Here is a 6,000-nt window from a genome sequence, read left to right as displayed (position 1 = left end):
GCAAGTAGAGGGTGATCAGCCACGCTCTGCACTTCCAAATGCTAGAAGTCACTAGCCAAGCTCCGCAGTTTTCATAACCAGTTTGATTTAAGCAAAATTTGGCTTTGCATTGCTCAGAGTGCTTCCAAAATACAGAGGGTTAGGCTGAGTAACTTCAAGTATGTATGGAAGGAGGGATCCTGGTTTGCACCACATGACAGGAAGAGCGAAACAAGTGCTAAACCAAAGCCAGGGACCTACTTTTTTCTAGCAATAGTAAAGACATCTCACTTACCTGTTCAGCTTGCACCACACACGTATTTGAAACCTCAGACGTTAGAGCTGATGTTCACAGGGACGGCTTAGATTGGGGTCACAACAGGGTTTTGAATAAAGCAGTTAGAAGTTAAACTATACCCTGACAAACGAAAACCTGTATACTTTTATCATTTGAAAATGAAATGAATCCAGTGAAACAGATGCCTGGAAATATCCTTATATCACCAGCAGCAGCTACTGCAGAGCGTTTTGAAATGGGATATGGCAACACCCATTTACTGATGGGCTCCCGAGGCAAAAAGGCAAGAAGTGACAGTCCACGCTCGCCCTGGAGAGCAACTGAACCGGGGGCTCTGCAGGTGTAAAACCTGCATGGGAGATTGACACATGCTCCTCACCTCACCAGGGCTCCACAGAAGCTTTCTGGAGCAGGGCTGACACCTGCACAATTTTTATGGCGTTGGTATAATTCCTCTGAACCGAATGGGATTATGTCAGTATTAAACTGGCATTAGTGATATAAGGGTTAAGCCTTGCAGGTAAAGGATTTGGAATTCTTATTTCTGTTCCACCTGCTAGTTCCTTCACCAGCATGAAAATAAAAATTAAAATGAAAATATAAGTGAAATGAAGATATAAAATGAAAAAATAAAAGTATGAAATTCAGCTTTTTGGCCACGTTTTTCTAAAAATGAGAATTTGGAATGCGGAAGGCTGTATCTATTAAATGTTTAATGTAGGTCTTCCAAACAGTCATGGAGCTGGTGACACTTTGTTTTTGAGCACTGCTGGAGATTTTTCACTAGGATTTCAAGTTTTCCTGGCAAACGCCTTAACCTTCACAAAATGTCCCTATGGCATGGAAACAACACATGCCCCATCAAGGGCAGCAGGACCGGTCCCCAAGGCCTTGGAGGTGTCACATCCCCACAGCCTCCATCCACCTCCCGCCTGATGCCCCTCATCCGGGGCATGTGTTCAGTCCAGGACACTGAGATCATTTCCAAATTGGCTCCAGAACCTCATTTCCTTCTTGCCATAACAGCAAGGCATTACTTATGGAAAGCTATTCTTCATTTTGTTGTTTTAATGTTATTAATTATCCTCAGTGACAGTTCTAAACGGTTGGTTGTTTTTTCTCCTCTGATAAGACAAACATGTCTGAATTGAACAAGCCTTGACAAATGCTGGAGATATACACTGCTCCGAAATAATGAGGGAGCTCTTTACTACAACACCACAATATGTATGGGCAAGTTGTTGCGATTGGAACAGTATGAGCTTGTCAGATCACAGTGAAATGGTATTTATTGAAAGAATAGATATGAGGAAGAATAGCAGAAAGTATTCTGCTGTACAAACACGCAGCTGAGCAAAACCTTTGGAAAACTAGGGCTCATGCAACGTCAAGCCATTTTCCACACAAAACTCCCAGATGTTAATAAAACTCCCCACAATAAACTAAACCTCTTCTTGAAAAGGAGTAAAATGTAAATTAAGTTCCAAATTTAGTCGGGTCCAGGTGAATAAAATGGAGAGAGGAAGAGTTACATGGTGCAGAACAAGGAAGGTCCTGGCCCCTGAAGCTGAGCAAACCTGTTGGTGACATGCACACAGTCCCTGCCTATACAAAAGTCAATGCCTATCAAATCAGCAGCTATTGATTTATCTGACTGCAAACAATAAGCCTGAAACACACAAACAAAAAGGTCATGCAATGACTTTTGTTAAAAAACACAGGGTTACAGTAAATTTAGGCAGAAATGTACCAAGTTTCGCTTCCCAAAGCAGGGAACTGCTCACGGGATGGCAACAAGCAATGCTACCTAGTGAGCTTGTGTGCATTTCTAATAGTATTAACTTACTAAAATCAGAGAGAAGAAAGCGTGACAGCAGCCTTCACACTAGGCGTGTGTCTGAATGCCTTTGTGTATAACACGGTCAACTGATTTCACAAAGCATACAGCAGCGTGACTCACACTGTCAATACAACTCCCAAACTTCAGAATCACAAGGAGGTGTTGGTTTCGTCCTATTCAAAACGTATCTTGAATGGCAAAATGCTTTCTGGACCTGACAGCCGACCTGCCCACATCTCCGGCCGGTCTGTGTGGCGTTGCTACCACCAGGCTCCTCCTCGGCCACCCGTGCCACCGCCCGATGGGGTGCATGAAGCTGTGTCCTCCTTGTGTCCCGCTCCCTGGTGACAAACTGTGACGCAGCCCATGGTGGGTGTTTCAGCATGAATGGGCTTGCAGTGAGATCCTGGCCTGGCCTGACACTTGCCCAGCAGCAGTGCAAGGGGTTACAAAGGAAAGCAGCGAAGCGTGGCTTTCCAAGATACTCCTTGTGGGGGGTGCCCCCAGGCATTTCATGCAACTAATTCCCTCCTCTGCCACCTGTGTAGTGAAGGAGTGAGCTGCAAGGCTGGAAGGAAGGCTGACCAACCCATTTCACAGGCAAGGGAGCTAAAAATTTGTAGAGGAGAGGAGGCAGAAAGGGCTGGGCTTGCCTGGAGCGAGGGCTCCTCCCCAGCACACTGCCCCCAGCCATTAGCTGTCCCTTGGCCATGCACAGGTGGAGGGCTGCAATGAGTCCTTGCAGGTCCCTGCTGCCTGGCTGGACCAGAGGACTCAGACGTGGCCTGATCCTGCCGGGTTCCTGACTCCTGGGGGAGGACCAGCACCCCGTGGCCATCACCAGCACCGTGCTGGCTGCTGCCAGCCAAAGCAGGGCTCCCAGCCCCACTCCTGTTGAATTCATGGCAATGAATTCAGAAGAAATCCCAGCACGGACACAGCAGCCCAGCATCAGCAGGGCAGTCCTGGAGGGAAGGGGCTTGCACGGAGCACCTGCTCCCAGCACGCAGAGCTCCCGGTCACCTGCCTGTTTTCACTCGTGTCGTCGCTGCAGGCACTGTGGGTCAGGGCAAGATGATAGCTGCAACCTAACACAGAAATAATTAACTGCTGTGCACCGAGGGGGAAATACCACGGCGACTACAAGGAGCATCAAGAGCCAGCAGCCTCGGGCAGGTGGCTCGTCAGGGGAAGGGAGCAGCATCACCGCCAGGGCTGCTGCTCGGCGCTCCGACTTGCAGCGGCTGGGCAGCCCTCTCCCGGCGTGCCCTCGGCCCACTGTCAGGAACCAGCTCCGGGTGTAAATTTACACCGCCAGGAATCAGCTGCCAGCGGGCGGTGGGCTGGGAGGAGCCATTTCGGGTTGCAGCTGCTGGGTGCTGGGAGCCGAGCGCTGGGGCAGAGGGACCCTGCCCCTCGCAGCATCACCCCACAGCTCCCAGGCAGTGGGTGCAGGTGGTTTTCTACATGCAGACACCCTGGGGCACTTCTCCAGCCACCAGCTTTGACACTAATAACCCTGCAAATAAGCTGTGCAATTTAACTTCTCCTCGTGGTAAGAAAACAAAGGAGTGGCAAGATAAGAAGTCCACTGCAGAGCAGCATCCCAAGCTGCTAGGGAAGGGGGAGGCAGTGGCTACTCGCTCCCCGTTCCCTGGGATGCAGGAGACGGGCTGAGGAGGGGTCTGGAGGAGGAAAGGCAATGCGGGCTGAAGTTTGGCCCGGGCTTGGCTCCTCGTGGCAGGGCAGAGCTGCAGAAGGGGCTGGGAGGAAAGTGGGACTCGGCGATAAGGCAGCCGGGACGCAGGCTGTGGCTGAGTTCTAAGGAGGGATTAAAAGAGCCAAATATGTGTGGTTTAGCTGGGAGACGGCTAAGGGGACACGGTAACAGCCTGCAAGTATTTGGAGGCCGTAAACATCAAGGAGGGAGGGGAATTATTTATGGTTATACATTGGGCATAACTAAGAGTAATGGGACGAGATTAAGAAAGGAAGGGTTTAGGCTGAACATCAGGAAACATTTCCCAATGATGAAACGCGTTAGGCTGCAGAATAATCCTCCCAGAGCAGCCACGGGAGCACAGCAGTTCGGATGGTTACGACTGCCCATGACTAAACCCTGGGCTATGTGCTGCCAGGCGTAATGGATAATGTAATTTCTATCTCTGGCCTCCAAGGTTATTTCCTTTCTGTCTCTGCAGAAGGAATATCTTATCGAGTAATACATGCTTCTGACATGATGCTCCTTTTGTCACAGACAAAAGAGGCTGCCGGTTCCCAGCCCTGCCACGAGTGTCACTACAGTCAGCGGATTAGGGACGTGCCCTGCGCTGCGGGTCACACCTCTTGCCTTTAAGGCACCCTCACTTCCCCCAGGCTCCAACCAAAACAAATACAACCTGTTCTTCAAAAAAAAAAAAAAAAAGAAAAAAGAAAAAAGAAAAGACCCGGGTAATTTTTTGCATGGTTTTCAAATTTGCGGCTAAATAACATGAAGTGGAGAAATGGAAAAGAAACCAGTACAAATAAAAAGCTGAGGGAAAAAAAAAAAAAAAAGGAATGGGAATCTGTCCTGCAAGCTCCCTGCTTATATCTTTCTTTTGCCACCTGTGTCATCATGAGAGTGACAAGGATTGGCTTCAGTTCAGCATCAGAGCAGTCCTTGGGTCAAAGCTGGGAAGCTCTTCTACTGCACAAACAGTGACCCCAACCAGAAAAAAAAAAAATTAATTAATTAAATTTAATTTAATTTAAAAAAATAAAATAAAATAAAATAAAATAAAAAAATAAAATAAAATAAAATAAAATAAAATAAATAAAGATTTTTAGGCATTTTTGACAGGAGAGCTTCCATCCAGCCTCGGGCGGGGAGGAGTCAGTCACCCAACAAGAGGAAGACGCCTGGAGGAGCCGTCCATCGGGATCTGAGTCACTGCATTTGCATCGTGATTAGGGGATTGGAAATGCTGAGCATTGTTACCACATGAAGTGGTAACAGAACAGGAACGATACCTCCTTTCCAAGGGGTTGCGAAAAGCGTGGGGTGCAGGGCTGCCATGTGGGCAGGGCTGGGCACAGGGCGCTGAGCACCCCACGTGCCCGGCCGGGTGTAGGAGTGCCAGACCTGCACGGGGATCCCCACGCCATGAGGATCGGGGCAGAGGGGGACCAGGAGAAGTGTCAGTCCTGAGTCCTTCAGAGCCCCATGGCTACAACATCATGGAAGGAGGAGGACTGGGGTGCTATCATAAGTAAATGCTCTCTAACACTAGATCCCAGGGATAATAATCCATCAAATCCCAAAGGTTGCCCCAAGCAACTCCCCAGTTTATGCACAGTGGGTTGCTTCCTTTGTACAAAATCCTTCATGCATCCCCATTTCCCATATAGTGTTTCACCTCCTGTCGTACCTTGTAATCTTGGCTTATAATACAGCTCAGAGTTATTATATGTCACATAAGGGTTGAAATTTAAAAAAAAAAAAAAAAAACAGACCGCAGCTCAGCTCAGACACAGCACAGCAGTGGGAGGAGTGGCTATGGGGGCTGAAGGGAACCTGGGGTCCGTAACCACCAGGAATTGCTCTACGTGTGAGCTGCCACCAAGGGCCCGGCATGCTGGGGAGAGCTCTGCAGAGACGTGATGCTGACAGGAGCAGGGACAAGAGCAGGCAGGAGGTTTCTCACCACTGGCATGGCCAAGGTATGGAAAAGACTGGGCACCGGCAGGTCTGCAGGTGCAGCCTTTGAAGAGCTGAAGCTCTTCGGAAGAAGCATTTCCAGCTCTTTGTGGTGCCTCAGGGCTAACAGGACACCAAAGGGCTCGCTGCCCAGCCGCGGGGAGCGCCGTGCCCCGCCGGCCCCACAGCTCCCACTGTCAGACG

This window comes from Cygnus olor, chromosome 14, assembly GCF_009769625.2.
Source record: "Cygnus olor isolate bCygOlo1 chromosome 14, bCygOlo1.pri.v2, whole genome shotgun sequence".
NCBI classification, from domain to species: Eukaryota; Metazoa; Chordata; class Aves; order Anseriformes; family Anatidae; genus Cygnus; species Cygnus olor.
Note: the sequence above shows the minus strand (reverse complement) of the source record.